At 41.4% G+C, this 18606-nt stretch overlaps 1 protein-coding gene and 1 non-coding gene across 5 annotated transcripts in view; both read right to left on the bottom strand.

The window, feature by feature from the left end:
* Glis3 (GLIS family zinc finger 3) overlaps nucleotides 1-18606 on the bottom strand; it is a 426885-nt gene that overhangs the window by 113068 nt on the left and 295211 nt on the right. The gene's annotated exons all lie outside the window — the stretch shown is intronic.
* On the bottom strand, nucleotides 5695-5801 carry LOC113834789. The gene has a single exon (XR_003483589.1). It is a non-coding gene; the product is annotated as a U6 spliceosomal RNA (small nuclear RNA).

Genomic DNA, 18606 nt, shown 5'->3' with positions numbered 1-18606 from the left:
CTGAGACACTACCCCAGGTTGTCAAGTCTGAGATAGATGTGCACATCCCAACACTTCCAACACTTTAGATTCGGTGAGAATATGCAGCTGATTGCTGCATTCATTGAAGACCACTGTAGGGAGACCATAACCATGCCTCCTCGGGGCTGGCTATACAGGTGTGCCCAAACACTCGCAGTCAAGGTGATATTTAAGAGTTAGGGGACACACATGGTAGCTTCTTCTTTTTCCCTGCTTCATCAGCTTGCGCTGCTTACTACGTTTCCTGCCAGCTGGCCAGGTGCTCGGGAAGTAAGGCACATCCCTAATAAATATACCCTAATCTTATCTGGTTATGTATTGGTAATTCACCGCTTATAAACCACCCTTGTTTCTCATTCTCCAAAAAGGTAAAAGAAATAAAATCAGTTGTTTTCAAGCTATCTTTTTTGTTATTTTATCTCATTGCCAGACTTAAGTGTGACCTTTCCCCAGTAATCCTGGCAAGAACATACTTAACATATACACTCTCAGGGAATGTTGCATACTATGGCAGCATCGTCTATTATGTACCTAAACTATCTAGTATTTGTTGTCCTTATTTAATAAGAAAGGGGGTGTGTTGGTTACTTTTTTGTTGCTGCAATAAAACACCATGAGCAAAAACATAGCTTAGCACAGACAGCTTATTTTGGCTAATGGTTCTAAAGAGGGCATCCATAATGGCAGAGGAGGCAAAACAACAAATGGCTGAAACAGGAAACTGGCTGACCACACTCCCATTCAATAGCAGGAAGAAATGAGAGTGAACTGGAAGTGAGACAAAGCTCTAAACTTTCAAAGTCTGCCTCCACTAATGTACTTCCTCCAGGAAATCTACACTTCCCAACAGTTCCACCATCTCCTTCTAACTGTGCCACCACCAGAGACCAAGGGTTCAAATATGTAGGCCTTGGGGTGGATTTTCATTTAAACCACCACAGGGGGACTTGGGCCAGAGAAGTAATTATCTTGCCAAAGTCATCCAGCTGTTAGACAGTGCAACACCAAGTAGAATCATGACCTCTGACTGCACTATTCCCTCCAAAGGGAAAGCAAATTCTGGAGGGGAGAGCTATATGAGAACAATTGTATTTGGGAACTCCAATAACCAACTCCACTTTTTCATGTTTTTCTCTTTACACAATGAATAATATTAGGAATTCCAATTCCCAAGGACTAGCTCTCCTAAATTATACCAAGCACTCTTACCAAAGTCTAAGCACGGAATTAAGCCATCAGCAACGACTAGAAAGTACCGTGAGCCATATGTTCTTGGCATGATCTTTCTTTTAACTAACTATAGTTCTCAAGTTTGGGGAAAATATGTGGTGTGCATCTGTGAGCCACTCAGAGACACTGGCTGCTAAGAAACTAACGCAAAGTGGGACCTGGGATGAAAGAATCAACATGATTCTAGAAGGACTTAAGGTTTTACGTTCAGCCAAACAATGAAAGAACTTATAGCATGAACACTTAGTGCAAAAAAAATATCAACCAATAAATAAAAATAGGGGTCTTGAAATTACTACTGATTCATCTCTAGTGGCAAAATTTGACCTTACTTCTCCAACACACTGTAGCGTAAACATTACATAGAGAAAAGAAAGGCACTTAATTTAAACATTCTCATACTCTAGAAGGAGCCAAAGACATGTTAGGTGCTCTATACATTTTAACTGTCAGATATCTCCACTTAGATATTTGCTAGTACTTCTAATTCCACTTGAGACAAAGCAAGCATCTCAAAAAGCGAATACAGTTCCTGTTACTATGTCTACCATTGGGCACAAGAAGCACCTGTGTACAGCATCCTACTCCTCATGGCTATCCCCCAGTCCCCATGAGCTCCAGGTCTACCATCTCTATTCAATGTCTCTTTTCCAAGGCCTCCATAGTACATAATATAAACCTCAGCAAGGGCTTGCCCCCACCGTGAGTTCTCACTCCCAGCAAAGCACCCTGGCTACTCTTTCTCACCCCCATCCACCTTTCATTTCAAATCCTCAAGGTTCTCACTGCATGAACACCCTCTGCCTTCTTCTGGATTCTGAGGTTGGCTACCACCCACCCTATCCAGTCTACATCAGTGGTCTCTTTGTCGCCTCAATCCATTTACTCGATTATCTACTAGGTTACTGCTGAAGCAATTTCAGGAAAATTTAAAAAAAAAATTCAATGAGGTTCTCTTCTATGTCAGATTCTCCGTAGGTTTCTTGAAGTTAGAGCCCTTAAACCTTGTCATGGTGCATGGGATCCTGCGTGATACTCCTTATTTCTCTCCAGGAACCCTTACATCTCTTGTTTTCCCAGCCATAGCTTCTCATGGCACCATGGATCTTTCCTGCATTGGGCCATTTACACAGACTGTTTCCTTTCTTTTCCTGGGAAAAAATGGTTTCCTCCTACTTGGCTGGTTAAATCCCATGCTTTTAGATCTTGGCTGAAATACTCCTTTTATAGGAAAGCATTCTTTGTCCCCAAAGTTAAGTTTAGTCACCCACATATGCACACTTATAAGCTCCTCATGGAACTATCACCTTGTCTTTTTCATGATGCAGCAGCACCTATTGCATTTATAATGCAATGTTAACCCTCCTGCCCCCAACCCCACTCCCTCCTTCCTCTCCTCTCTCTAGGACTTAAAATCTACTCAGAATAAGTACACATTCTGACAAACAGTGATTGTTCTAACAAACAATAGGGAATAATCAAAGATGAGAATGACTCAAAGATCAGACCCTAAGGTCTAGAGACAAACACTATTTGTGAAAGCCTCTATAATTTCTAAGTGTTATATGAAATGCATGTTTTTCTAGATTCCAACCATACACACAGAAATATCTCAACTGGTTTTGACAAAGTTATCCACCAGGGAGATGAATAAATAGCCTCAATAAATACTTAGGGTGTAATTACACCCAGCAATAAGTGACAATAGGTCTTGCTTTATAGTGATCTAAAAATTCAAAGCCCAATTATTTCAGTTGCTCGGTAAATAACACTGAGAGGATGTGGCAGGAAAGCAAGTTAGGAACAGACTGTATTAGTGAATACTAATGGTTCCTTTATGATCCACAGAGCTACTTGTGTTTCTTCTGTAGGAAAAGGAGCTTTTTTTTCCCCTTAACAAATTAAGAGAAAAAAAATGAGAAACCCATCCATGAGCTACAGCCAAGAACAAAATGAAAGCAGGGAGGACTCCTTTTGATCTCTCAAGAGTGGTGTTTAGTTAAAGAATGTACGCTGGACTACAGACAAACAAGACCAGAAAAATGCACATTTGAGAACCCCCTAAAAAAACCAAAACCAGTCACCAGTAGTTGTTTTTCTAAAGTTACATTTGTAAGAAGAGAGAGACTGAGGAGATGAAGAGATAGATAGATATATGATAGATAATAGACAGATACAGGATAGATGATAGATAGACAGAAGGACAGAGAAGATGAGATGAGAATAAGACTTAGAATGAGATAAAGAACATAGTTCCACAGGTCCAATCTTCAGGGGAGACTGACACTGACTTTAATGAGAGGGGTCAGTTTCTGAGGTCTTTTAGAAAGCACTGCAAGTAATTGGTATAATTAGCAGCTTAGATATGCAAATCAAATTCAAACTTGAAATGACTGAGATGGGAAGGCACTCTCTACAGGAAAAAGGGAAGGAAGGAAAGAGAGGAGCCAGAACCTACAAGCTAAGAAACCTGAACCCACCCTGGCCTTTTCTGGATAGGGATGCTACTGAAGACCAGCTGTCAATCTGACAGATGTGAAGACAATAGGATGAGGAAAGGGAGACTCAGAGGCTGCCTAGCCACAGGTCCACCCAAACCACAGAAACCTGGAGAATAACAATCTGATGCTCTTGGCAATATACTCTCTGGGCCCATGCTGTTGTTTTTCGACTAGGAGTAAACCCTTTGTGCTTTTGGTAATACCAGCCCCCCAACAAAATCATGTGTTCATTTAAATGTGTTCATTAGGGGAGGAATTATTACCATGTTTGGGCCCTTCCTACTGGGAAATAGCAGAGGAACTCACAGCTTTTCTGTGTACCTGTGCCCACATGAACCAGGAGCCTCCCAAGAACAGATTGGGCTGGGGGATGGAGGGGACACTGACACACTGACCAGAGTTCTAGACAAGGCTCAGTCTGCTGAGTGCACTTTCTCTGCTGCTACTCTTCCTTCCTAACCATGTACTGAAGGGCTGAATTCTGAATCTGTAACATTTACTCTTGTTTCTAGAACCTACTATGGAATCTGCCAGGCATATAATGCATAAAACATTTACAAAATCCGTGATGGATGGAGAGCAATGGGTCAAGACTGTCCAAATGACAAAACTGGTCTCTGACTCATCATATATTTAGTAATCACAAATCAACGGCTAACCCTTTATGCAGCCATCATGGTGTGGAGATGGCCCACAGAACTGAAACAATAGTGCTCCAAGTAGTATCCAGGGGCAATGGCTGGACTTTTAGTTCCCTAAGTCTCTTGCTCTGATTCAGCAATTCTAGGTGAGGCTTGGAGTTCACATCTCTAGAGCCTTCCCAAATATGCTAATGACACCTGTTCTCAGGCCACAGTGTGTAAAAGTGAGGTCCCAGGGGATGTGACCTGAACATAGCTCAGACACTTTGCATTAAAAAAATTACATTGTGATTGTGCCTAAGTGGTTTCTGGTTCAGATAATCTTAGCTGGGGACAGAGAGGTTCATCATTCCTTCGTTGTCTCTGGGACTCAGTGATCTCAACTACACAATTCTCTGATGAACACTACCTCTCACTGCATGGTTTATCTATGTCCTAATTACTCTAAAGATAGGGATTTAGTTGCTCCAAAAGGAACCTTGACCAGGAAAACTACTTGGATTTAGGTTGGAAGGGGTACCTTTTGGGAATGTGTAATGACTATATTTCTGTTGAAAAATCAGTGCGTGTTTGGCACATGGGGCTTTATGATATGGATTTTTTTCTTTTTATTTATTTATTTATTTTCATTCATTTATTTAGCTCATAAAGTCATGCACAATTATGATACACAATACACATATTCATCATTTTTGTTTTGAGAACACTTAAAGTATACTATCTCACAACTTCTAAAATATAGCAAATTGTTATCAACCATATTTATCATGCTCTCAGTAGACCTCAAGACTTCACAGAGTCCATGCCTCTTGTCCAACTGTAGTTTTATATCCTTAAACCAATCATTTCCCCATTGTTAAAAGTCCCACATTGAAGCCTAATAGCCACAATTCTGCTCTCTGTTCCCATAAGTTCATCATTTCTAGGTTACACATACACTTGAAATTGTGTGACATTTGTCTTCCAGTGTGTCACTTAATTTTTTTTTTTTGGAAAGCATATAACTTTACTACTTACTAAAGATGAAATCAAATTTGCATGCACAGGTGAGCACTCACTGAAACACCTTGGATTCATCACATATTTGAGTTTCAATTAGCATATATATATATATATATATATATATATATATATATATATATATAGAGAGAGAGAGAGAGAGAGAGAGCAATAATGGCAATATGTTATGCATCAATAGAAGCAACAGCTTTTCCAGGTTCTGCAGTCATTTCAACAAAATTGTAGAGACATCCAGCACACTCCATTTAAAAAAAAAAAACAAAAACAAAACAACAACAACAAAAAATATGGAAAGCTTCATGAATTTGCGTGTCATCTTTGCGCAGGGGCCATGCTAATAATCTCTATATCGTTCCAATTTTAGTATGTGTGCTGCCGAAGCGAGCACAGATTTTTTTTCTTTATAAGAGCTTTTCCCCTTTTATGTTGACACAATCTCACAGATCTTTGTTTTCAAAAGCCACCATGGATAGCTTGAAATGGGTGGGTCAATACTGATTTTGGATCTTTATATTGATTTCCACACCTCTTAATAATTCAGTGATGCCTTTGTAAAGAGATAGCTTCTGTTGCTTCCCAAAGCAATGACACAACTATACAGATGATTTCTGTAGGCATATCTAACATCTTTTCATATAAAGGATCTCACCTCAACCTGCAATGCAAAAAGGTGGTCATTCCATGTTCAATGATGTTTTCATGGATTAAAAAAGTAGCTTAAAGTATCTTTTTTGATGACAATTCTTCCTCTACTTCTTTCTGTTGGCTCCCCTGGAGGAGTACTGCCAATGGTAATTGCATTTGCTTATTATATATGTCCATCTTTTACCCCACACAGACACACACATACTTGCTGAGAAATGTCAACATGTTGCTTTATGTCTATAGTACACTAATCAACATATCAAAACCCAAATTTAGAAGCCTAATTCACAATACCACTTTCCTCCCCTCTTCTCCCCCTCACTTGGAGTAAATGAAATTCAGCCTTTGTTGGAAGGAAATGTAAAATGTGTTTCACACATATATTTAACACTAATCTGTTCTCTTTACCTTAATTATGCTTTGAATTTCTGTGGAATCTTATATTCCAGGGACTGAATTTACTTTTATAAATATTCATTGACTCTTTTCCATCTCCAGTTAAACTGCTCCTAAGCCCAACTTCCCATTTTGCACTTAGGGAAACTGAGGCACCATGGAGGGATCTATGCCTTGGCACTTACACCTGCAAATATAGAAAAAGTGGCTTGGAAATGTCTGGGCTGAGTAAGAAATGCTCTCAGAAATAAGGGTACAATACAGGTTAAAGCAAAAGTAGCCTACACATGCTGCAGGCACAGTTGCATTCCTTATTTTGTCTTTTCCTCAGTACCCAGAGCAGCAACAGAATAGCTGCCCTGTGGCCAAAGAGAAATGATTGAAGAAAAGAACAGCTGGAGAAAACAAGGCAAAGTGCTTGGACTTCAGTCAGTGGGAGTCCATCATAGTAACTAATGGGCTGAGAATGTTTCTTTCTTTTTTTTTTCTACCAAGTAATCCATATGCAAATTTCCTGCAGCATTCAATATGCACCTCCAAGCTCAGTAAATGTTTTCTATTCTTTCCTGCTTAGCTCTCTCAGCTTTTTCCAATTAGGCCCAGTTTATTTAGAAGGAGAGGGGGAGAAAGAAAGAAAAATGTCTAAAGCAAGGATTAAGCTGTGTAACTTATGGAGAAAGGACGAATATTAGGAATTCTTTCGGGACCTGGAGGATGCATTCTTTCCCCATCCTCCCTGCTGGGATGGGGAATGAGAATAAAGCAAAGAGTGGCTGAAGCTGTTTTCATTCTTTTCATTTGTTCAGCTGAAAACATGCCTTTGACAATCTGGAACTGAGTCCAAAACGCATGACAATTCAGACAACGGTGCACAGGGAATACGCCAGTGTGTAAAATAAGTAAATAAGAGGGACTTGGATGCCCCAAAGGGCCCACCTGGCACACACAAGTTCTGCAACAGCAAGAAAAATCAGGAACGAAACAACAGGGTGGAGAGAGAGCACTCAGGGCTGAAGTGAGTAACAGTGTCACCCCAAGAGAGCCTGGATGCTACTGGGGATTGTCTTTCAGGCAGGGAGGATGATGAGAAAGAGCCAAGGCCTTTCACCCTGAGTCGCTGTCACTGTGCTCCAGAGCATGTGCCTTCAGGCTTAGCTTATTGAGCAGGTGTCACACTGAGAGTTGTAGGCCATTCTAGGAAAGAGAGGGACAATTCAAGTTCCAACTGAGTCCTTATGCACTGAGAAAAAAAAAAAAAAAACAAATGCAACAACCTTGAACCTGAATTCCAAAGACAAGAGGGAGGTGTCCTGGGGCAGGAAAAAAAAGCGATCTTTGGGGCCAAGAATGGCCTGCATCAGAGGCTGTCATGAAGCCCAAAGAAATAAGCCGTGCTACTTATCAATATGAAAGCATCATACCCATGAAAAGGGGGTTGTGAGCAGTAGTTAGGGTTGGCATTGGATGAAAGATCAGGAAATATCCAAGATGTTTCCAGGATTGTAGAATAGACTCTTACCTAAATCAGGCTGTGAAAAGTCAAGAAAAAAAAAAAAAAAGATACTAAAATGACAGATGAGGTTTTTTTTTTTTGTTTTGTTTTGTTTTTCTCCTCCTAGATTTTAGGGACCCAAAAGCCACAGGGGAAAAAATAGTAATTCATGATTTGAGCCCACAGCATTCACCTGGTAGGTGAGTAACATATTAAGCTCTGCAGAAATCTTACTGCTTACTTCGGGAGGTCACAGCAGGAAGAGGGTGAACCCAGAGGAGAAGGGTGCTATCACACTCAGCAAAGAGAAGTCTCCCTTTAAAGGCAGAGGTGGGAAAACTGGGTGAGTGGAGAGGTATTGAGTGAGGTATATACAAGGGACCAGGACCTTACCACAGTCAGGTACCTATCCCTCCCTGAGCATTTCTCACCACGAAGAAAGGAGAGGTGATCAAAGAGGATTGGGGAAGAGAGGAGAAGGAAAGGGGAAGAAGGAAATACGATTAAAGAAAGCAAAAGGAAGGCAGGGCTTCTTTAACTCTATCTAAACCACCTGCTTACATCCTCCACGAAAACAACTTTTTCTAGTTACATCACCCCGTGGTCACTTATAAATGTGAAACTCCTCTCTTCAGGGTACCAGTTGAGAAGAAGGAGAAAAAAAAAATCATCTCCAATAGCATTTCTGATTCTGAGTTCCAAGACACAATAATACTCTCAAATTTCAATTCCTTAAGTCGCAAGCTTACAGAAAAATAAACTAAACAAATGTCTGCCAAAAAATCCAGGCTGGCTATTAAAATGTTACAAGCAAGCACCATGGATTTGAGGCTATAGATGGTATCCAGATCAACAGAATGTCCTGGCTGGAAGCCTGCAGATCACCATGAACCGGCTTTGAGGCCCTCTGTCTAATTCTGTGGAAAACCAGCCCTCCAGCAGAATATTTTTGGCCTGTCAAATAAAGGCCGTTCCCAGAAAGCCTACGGGCTTGGAGACATTCACTTGGGTTCTCCGCCTAACACTATGCATGATCCAACTCCTTGCTTTAGGGCGAACCTGAAGACATTGCATGGAGGGTGTTTTTCCGGCTTGCTCCCATGGCCCACTTACATTTTTCCCTCTTTTCATTACCCAAGTATCTTCGGCCTTGAGCCAACTCTGCAAAATTCCTAAACAGTAATTCTATTACAGAACAGCCCTGGCCACCAGACAAGGGCCCAAGCTGGGACTCAGGCTATGCAGTCTTTATTTGGCTTTGCCTCTTGCAACTTCAGGGAAACATATGAGCTCCCTGCAAAGAGAAGGTTTGAATGTCTGTGTTCAGGAACACCAGCAGCATCGGGAACCACACATCTTGCAGTGAGGAGCTGATTAAGCCCCACACCTTCCCTGGCAAGCCTGGCAGAACTTCGTCCTTAAGACCTTGCCTGCAACTCCCAGCGGGGCAGAGCAGTGGGATGAGCCTGAAGAGCTTCCCTAGGTACCTAAGCTCTCTGACTCCCACAGCGCCAGGGAATAAGGAGAGCATCTCAAAGTAGCCTGTATCTGTGCATCTGCTCCTTCTTTGAAGGTGTGGCCTAGGGGTCTCGAATGGAAAAACAGGATAAAATAATCATCAGGCGAGGGCTTAGAGCCCTTTCTCAGAGTGTTTTACACTGCCTACACATTAAACCTGTTCTTGTTTATGTAGTAATCAATGTATTTGGATTGAATATCACTTCCCTAGCTTGGCTGCGTAGCCAATTAATGTCTTTGCTTTCACCTTTAAAATTAGTGCATTAAAACAGAAGATTTTAAAAGTTGCTTTTGAGGTGTGGAGGATAAGGCAGGCAGGGAGGCTGTATGTGCAGGAGAACAAAGACTCAAACTACAGGGAATTGCAAGATGAACCAGGAGAAGGGATTTGCATATTGCAGACAAGTCAGCCAAGAGACTTACAAGCAGCCCCAAGGATACACCACCAGGACAACACTGACATTGAAAATGAGATCCTCGCCCTGGCAGCAGCACTACAGAACAGGGGACTTAAATAGAAGCCATATATAAAACACTGCTAGTAGTCTACATATCCTCTGTATACCAGGAATCTGGAAGGAAAAAAAAAGAAGAAGAAACCAAAACCCTTAGCACCGTTTCGGTGAGGTTTTCTTAATTTTCATTCCAGACCTAGCTCAGAAGCACAAGGGAAAGAATTTCTATTTTTTTCTTTTGTCATAAAAATTAAGCATTTATGTCATATATACAAGTCCATACAAAAACTCACACAATAGACGATGGGAGACTGCACGATTGTTCTGCATGGGATACCCTTGGTCCTAATTAGGAAGCCTCTTGCAAGTGAGGGAAAAGGTCCCAAACAAAGGGATTATGGCAGCTAATGAGTCAGATCTGCAACACGGGAAGTCTGCGCAGCCAATGTTGGGAATCCTAAAGCTCCTTAAGAAGCTCTGACTGGTACCAGAAAGCCACGATTCCTCCCATCTTCCACCACAGTGTCACAATATTGCCACCCATCCTCTCAGCTACCTGGAAACATACCCCCGAGGTAAATGTCTGCCATGCAACTGCCCAGCTCTTAAGTGAACAACTGATCAGTTGAGATTCTTCATGAATGTTCATGTGCCCACCCCATGTGTTAATATCGAGGTATGAACAGGGAGGAAGGGTCATTTTATTAAATTGATAGTATATGCTAGATCATGGAATCAGATATATTCATGAAAGTTCCTAAGCTGTTGTTTTCAAAGTTATGAATCATGTAGGCTCCTCTTCTTAGGCAGGGCATGCAGACTGAAGGAGGGCAACTAGTGATGCCTGGAGGCAGGGCTAGCTGGGACTGGAGTGAGACTGATGTCTCAAAGACTCTCATTCTTTGAGCTCGACTCTTCATAATCACCGAGGTTCTTAATAGGCTTCTCTTTTGAGTTCAAGGTCCTGTCTTAAAACTTCATTTAGTCCTTCACTTAACAAACATGAATTGGGCTTTGCAGGGAGGGGAGAGGGCTGGGTATCTCAGCAAATGCAGATGAATGGGATAGAGGCCCTGCCTTCAGGAAGCTTGTCTAGAATATGCCAAGAAACTCAATACAGTATGATGTAAAATAAAATAAAGGACTGTGTAACTCTGGAATGTGGTTATCATTCCAGGACTGTGTGATTCTGTTATGACACCACGTAAGAAGTAAATCTGGAAATGGGTACTAAAGTATAACTAGGAACAAAGTGTGCCTGGCAGGTGCTAAAAGAAATCTAGAGGCCTTGTTGGTCCCTTATCCACAAAGACAAAGGAAGAAGGCAGTGGCAGGCAGCAGCCCTCACCAGACACTGAATTCCATTGTAGTTTAGTTTTGATACCCCAATAGTTAAAATGAGGAATATGTAAATCTCTGTTTTTTATGAGCCACTCAGTCTAGGGTATTTTGTTGCAGCACCTTGCAAGTAGTAAACCAGCTTTAAAATTGAAACCAGAACATATAACTCCTCTGAATAAAATGTTTTCCCTGAGCAGAAAGGTTGAGTCAGGTGTAGATTAGAAGAAAGGATATGTGATAGGTAGGGTTTTAGTTGGGGGGGGGCAGTAGGGGAGGAAGGAAGGGAGAAGGGAACTGGGACTGTCATGGAATTCAATCTTGTTTGTAATTCAAATAAAAAAAAAAAATGTTTTCCCTGGCTTCTTGTAGTACAATGAACACTTCTATTTCCCAACACACATGGCTTCACTTGCACCTTTTCAGGTCCTGTGGTCTGAAATGTTTTAGCTTATTGCAGATACAATTCATATATTTCAAACAGGCTACCAGTCTGCATATATGATGAAACCTCTCATAGTTTCTTTTTGGCCATCCTAGGACATCAGCTGTCAACCAGTAATCTATGCTGTAAACTGCACCATCTTTAGTAACTTAGTAGCTCTCTTTAACCTGGCCAGCTAGATGCAACAGTGTTTGTAATGATATAAATCTGTTTTACTTATGACCCTAATGGGCAAGAACATTGGGGTACACCCATCACACGCCCTGGAAGTAGCTGTTTCCTCTAAGGAAAAGCATGAAAGTGTTGGACTTCATATGAAAAGAAAAAGTAAATGTAAGATGCTGCACAAGAGCCCTCTGGGTGTCTTGGATGATCCTCTGCACTTAAGTGAGATGCTCAGATTAAAATCCAAAGTTTTCTGCATAGTTTGCTGACAACACTGACACGATCTGGTCTTGCCTTTTCTCTTACACACACAGAATATTCTCACCGTCTCAGAATTGTTTACACGTCTGTCCCAGGATCAAACATGCTGCCCCCTATTCTCTTCAGAGTGTCTTTCCTTGGGTCTTGACTCCCTAGTCACTCCTTCCAAGGCTTCTCTGGTGACCTTCTTTAAGATGGTTTGACTGTTGCTATGAGACAAATTATGACCTTGTGAAATCCATAGCCTGAAATCCCACCCCAAGCATTTCAGACTACAACTTTATTTGGAGTCAGAGCTTGTAAAGAGGACATTAGGTTGAAGCAAGGCCATTAGGATGGGTCTTCATACAATATTTATGGTGACTGTGTGAGACGAGGGAGAGGATCCTTAAGGACATTGGTTCTCAACCTGCGCTCACAACCTCTTTGGGGGTGGCATATCAAATATTTACATTATGATTCATAACACTAGCAAAATTACAGTTATGAAGTAGCAATGAAATAATTTTATGGTTGGAGGTCACCACAACATGAGGAGTTATATTAGAGGGTCATGACATTAGGAAGGGTGAGAACCCACACAGAGGAACGATGGTGTGAAAATATGTAACACTGTGCATATATGATAGGAAGACCTCTGTCTGCATGAACCAGAAGGTAGCAAGGGACAGATCTTTCCCCCACTGTCTTCAGAGGAATCCCACACTGCTGAGACACTAGAAATAGCCTTTGGGCTGGCAGGCATCCGCTTATTGCCTGATACTCACACTGGTGCTGACACTTAGTCAGTCCAAAATAAAGTAATGGCAATGCTGTGTTTTGGTGGGTTAGTAATGGATAATCATTTACTTACCACCCACTCTAACGAGGTGCACTTGGTTTTAGGACTTAACCACCCTGGGCATATGAGGTAAAACTGGCCTATGGTATGAGAGAGGAATTTGCCAATAGTGAGCTGAGCGCTGTCCACTGGAGCCTCCCAGAAATTGTCATTTTGTTCTTTGTCCAAGTTTTTCATAGGAACATAGTTTGAAAGATCCAGTTGTTTCTTTCAATGTCCTGATGTCCCGCCAAACCAAATTCAACTGATTGAAATATTGCCTGCTGATGTTTTTTGTAAGCTAAAGAAGCGGATGGCAGCTTCCATCTCTTTGCTGAATGGTATAATTGGCCTGCCATAGAGAATTGGGAAAGTTTAACACATTCCCCATTTGGCTGAGCTTACCAATTATTCCCCAGTTGCTATCAGAGCCACAGACTTTTCTTTTTGGGGGTCATTAAGCTTGTCAAAACTAATTTGTCACCACAACTGCTGACCCTCATTGCTCTGACAGCAGCACAAGGATCACCCTAAATAGACTCTTGCATTTCAAGACAGTAAATGGCTTGTCGGGACCTGCTCTGCTCTCGCTGTAGAGCTGATAGTGGCCCTGTGCCCCCAGAAGACGTGGAAACAGTATCCCTTAAGTGACATGGGTCACAAAGCCCATGTACTAATCACTTTGCTGTTACAAAAGAAATAAACATGTAAAATGAATAAACGCCTGGAATACAGGACTGAACCTGATATGTGACAAAAATATGCTATTCTCCAACTATGACAAAATCTGAATATATTACACCATCTCTCCATGCAACCACCCAATGGAAGTCAGGTGGAATTAAACATGCCATAAATCATGGGTCCTTAATAAGCCAGTCAGAATAACATTCTTTGAAAGTTTCTTGATTGTAAATGCAAAAATATTCCAAGGTCTAGGTTGCCAACATGCAAAAGGAAGAAGGAACACTGCTCTGAGGAAACAGCGTCCCACTCTGAAGCCTTCCTTTGTGGGCTCGCCCATGTTGAGCAGAGTTACCCACCATTTGCTCGAGTTGGCAGATTCAGGGAGACTACACACAAGACTGCATAAGCAGGCAAAGCAGGGAACAGGACTATGACTTCCAAAACTATGGGGACTTTAGTGACTGCCAGATATTCAGATATTATGAAAAGCTGCAGTAGCTTCTTCAGGATCCAAGGTTCCATTTGATACATATGAACTAGTAAAACTTGCTGTGATTAAAAAAATGAATTATGTTTGCAAGGCATCTTGTTAGAAACAAGGAAGAAGAAAGTGCATTAATCAAAGAATGTTCATCTTTTTATTTCAAAATATATTAGAAACGTTAAAGTATTGGACTCCAACTACATTTTCTTGGTGGCAATACAGATCCAAGACAATGATCACTTTTGTAAAGAACGGAAACCTGCCATCATGCCTCACTAGACTCTACTTCAGCAATCTTAACAGTCCTCTAATGGAAATTAACACTGTTGGTGGGTAAGTGGCCACAGGGTTTGGATTGCTTTAGAAAGACCCAGGCTTTAGCTGTTTACTTACATTTATATAAACAAATCTGTAAGCTCATAGTTGGTCACTGATGTCATGCCTCTGAGCAGTTTTGAGTTTGTTCCTCATCTGAGAAGAGATTACAGGACAGCTGGGGATCAGCACAGAGGGGAGATGACAAAGGTGGGGGAGGGGAAGCCAGCATGCCTTTGGAGGCACAGATATGGCTGAATTCTAATGATGTCACTTGGTTTTCTCTCTGGCAATGGGGATCCCACCCCCAAGCCCTGAACTTTCAATGACGAGTAAGTGGAAAGCTTGGCAAGGCACAGAGTAACAATGTCCCGAACTGGCAGCCAAGATCTGGTTGTGAATTTTAAGTTGTTTTCTCCCCAAATGTCCAACAAGATCTGTTATAATTTAAGAAGGGGGAAAAAGAGATTTATTGATGGCTAAAAAAGCCACATTTCAGAGTTGCCAGTGCTAATCAATAACTGGAATGTGACAAAAGACCGTTTTCGACTCAATAATGAAAAGGACACACATATAAAAGCAAGTATAATTACGTGGTATAAATAAGGGAGAAGTTGCCAGGGACAGCACACTGCCAAGTGCCTCAAATATGCATGTTCTTTGAAAGACTTATTTTTGTGTCTATGGAGGATGAATAAACCTCACAAGAAAAAAAAAAGGCTCTTCCCAAACCTTTGCTCATTTCTGGAATTGAACTCTCTTTGCAGGTTCTGGAATGTCTGACTTTGTTTTTCATTAATTTGACATGTTAACACATCTGTACTTAGAGAGCTCAGAAAAGAAAACAAAACAAAAAACAACAACTTACAGTGAGAGAAGGCTGGGGTATGATGAGAGGACTACTCCCCAAGGGCAGCTCTATTGGTGGTGGTGGGAGTGGGCTACCTGTTTCCATATGGGGTCAGATTCTGCAGCCCCGTGAAGTCTGAGTGATCAGAGAAAACTGAAGATGTCTGGGTACTTAGCCAAAAGGGTTCCCATCTCCAAGCTGTCAGTGAAACTGGGGGAGTCAGGTCAGCTCTGTGCTCATAGGGCCCCACTCTAGCCCTGATATCAGACAAGAGGAACATTAATAGCTGAACTACCACAGCTTCCTGCTCAACCCAAGGTTTAATATCTACAGACACTTTGGAGTTAGCACATTAACACTAGGCTGCTTAGCTCTAAGAGTGTGTGTGTGTCTGGGGGGGGGGGGGGGTGTTGGATGTCCTCACCAATGAAACTGATGATCTTACTGTGAAGCTGGAGTTGGGTCATGACTCACAGTAACAACCACACACAATACAGTAACAACAAAGGTTCCCAGTCTATGACGTATAAAAGGGACAAGTCCTTTGTAGACAATGCAAGCAAAGGCCTTAAGTCAGTTTGTAGCATTATTTCTGAACTGGATTGCCAGGGAGTTGCTACAAATGGGGCACTTACATCCTGTCAGTAAATTGGAAGTTTTCTTCAATCTATGAAGGTGACTAGGTTGCTTCAGACTGTCAGGCACACTTTGCATAAGCAACAGCCAGCACACTGAAGGGCAGAAGTTCCTAACAGCTGCATATACTCTCCAAGTAGATACATGGCACATGCTGGGAGGCAAAGTATCCAGGCTAGCCTACCATTAGCTCTATGGAAAGGGTGCATTATGATTACCATAGATTGATGGTACTGATTTAGGGAATCATCAGTAAATGCTATGTATCTCCTCAGCCTCTCACATAGCCTTTTGTAGACAGAAAGATAAATCTGAAGCTCAGAGTGAGCTCATTTAATTTTCACCTGACAGCCAGTAATAACGGAAGCATCTTATAAAGGTTATGTTTCAATGGAAAAATCCATTACTGGGCATACAAAACACGCTTGCATTAATTACATTTTCTTTGCACTGCATTGACAAAAGGTCAAGAACTGACTCCCCAACCCATACACACGCAGACTACCATCACCAAAAAAGGGGGTAATATATGAAGATAATTCTACTTATTGCCTCCAATTTTCTTTTTCTAATTTCCTGGGAATTCAATCAAGCACTCTGTACTTTAGTTACTACATGTAATTAAGTGGGATGTTCTGAAATGAGTAGCCAAAAATATTATCAGGCATATAACAAGGCTCAAGTATTCTCCACCAGATGACGTGTCTATGTTTCTAATACTTCCTGTGTCTAGAACAAACCTGACTGTTCATGATGGAATACTGAAAAAGAACAAGAGTTGAGAAGGGACTCATTTCATAGGCTGTCATCACAAAAACCACTAGGTGAAATGACTTAGAACAGACAATGTCAAAGCCACAGTATTTCAATGTCCTGGAGGCTGTAAGGTGAGACACTACTTCCTAGGGACACTGTAGTGCTTTGTTGACTTTAAAGTTATATACAGTAAAGGCACCTGAAAAAGTCCTACTGAATTAAGACATAGCCTTCAAGGAACAGATTAGAGTCTTGCTGCCTCCCTGAAGTTAAATAGAAATAACACAGCTCTGCTAAAGAGCAACTGTGTCTCTGTGGACCCCTCCTCCCACAAGTTTCACACTTGCCAATAAAAATAATAAACCTGTGTTGAGGTTTCTATTGTGTTTTTGGGAGGCATGCCAAAAAAAAAAAAAGATATTAGCTGCCATTGCCCCAACTCTTTACTGATAATGCTAGAGTCCCTCAAGTTCTCTAAGACACACCTCATGTCTTTACCTTCAACACAGGAGATGCATCAGGGTTTTCAGAAAGTTTTACACTTTCTGTCGCAGTACTGAAAATGTGGATGGGAAAGGAAAGCCAGTGGGAGGGGCCACCAGGAAATGCTCTTGCTTCAAAACATGCCATGCCCCTAGCTTTAGCCTGGGAAATGTGTCCATCTTCCACCAGATGGACAAGGTGATGGTTAAGAGCTCCTGGTACTGAGTCCTGCTTCTCCATCTGTACTGTTCTTTTAGATCTCAGGATATGGAGGGAGTTAGAAAATCAAAATGTATGAAAAACATCTTCACTTAATCAGTGGTCGTGTAATGGTAGCCACTGAGCATGTGAACATCGTGTGTTACAACCCTGTGGCTGCCATGATCTATCGGTTCATAACAAGGTCAAATTCCTCAATGGGGAACATTAGCCTCACCAGAAGCCAGTCCTCCCAAACATGCATTTGTATTTTAACAGAAAATCTCACTGCTGTAGTTTGCTCTCTGTTTATAGGGTAAAATAGTCAGTCAACAAAACCAAACTGGGAGTTAAAGGTTTCTCACATCCTGTAAGTCACAGTCCACAATGAAGGGAAACCAGGGCAGGGACCCCACCAGTTATCAAGGAATAACAAGCCCTATAGATGTGCCCACAAGCCCATCTTGGCTGAACACAATTTAGAACTGAAGTTTCTCCTTAGGTGGGTCAGCTGACAACCAATGCTAACTGTGACTCTGTGGAATAAAAATCCTATCTTATTCCTTAGACTTTAAGCTTGATGAGGGCAGGAGTCTTCCCTTTTCCAAGATGCTGATCTGTCTACAATGAACAGAGCACAACCTGGAATACACTGAGTGCTTTGTTAGTCAATGAACAACCGAACAGGGTTGGCAAAATCTATCACGATTGCCTAATGGCTTCCTTGGATGCACTCTGAGAAATGACTGTTGGAATTGGCAGGAGCCAAGAAAGGCTTATAAAATTAAATCCAGAAAATATTTATTGAACAAATTCCAAGAATGCTAAGACTGTAATAAATCAAACAGGTGTTGGTGGGCTGAAACTGACTTCACTGAAGCAAAGCCTTTTCAAAGATGATGCTAATTGATGATATATATATAAAAAAAAGTCACACGAACTGCTTCAAAATTTTACCAGTCTAGGCAACATGGGCATGGTGTGATTTATATACTGTAAAAATCTATCTGATTTGAAAGTGAAATCCAGTAACTTTTAGTATTTACTAACTAAATTTACTAACCATAATTCAATTGAGAATACTGTTACTCCCCCCAGTGAAAGCCCTTGTGCTTGTTTACAGAAAGTCTTTGCTTCTGCCTTCAACCACAGACACTCTCTGATCTACCTTTTTTTTTGGGGGGGGGACAAAACTCAAACAATAAAACCAAGACAAACAACAAACAAAAAAATCAAATACAATAATAAA

This window comes from Cricetulus griseus, chromosome 3 (assembly GCF_003668045.3).
Source record: "Cricetulus griseus strain 17A/GY chromosome 3, alternate assembly CriGri-PICRH-1.0, whole genome shotgun sequence".
In the NCBI taxonomy this organism is placed as follows: domain Eukaryota; kingdom Metazoa; phylum Chordata; class Mammalia; order Rodentia; family Cricetidae; genus Cricetulus; species Cricetulus griseus.
This window is presented reverse-complemented; position numbering and strand designations above follow the sequence as displayed.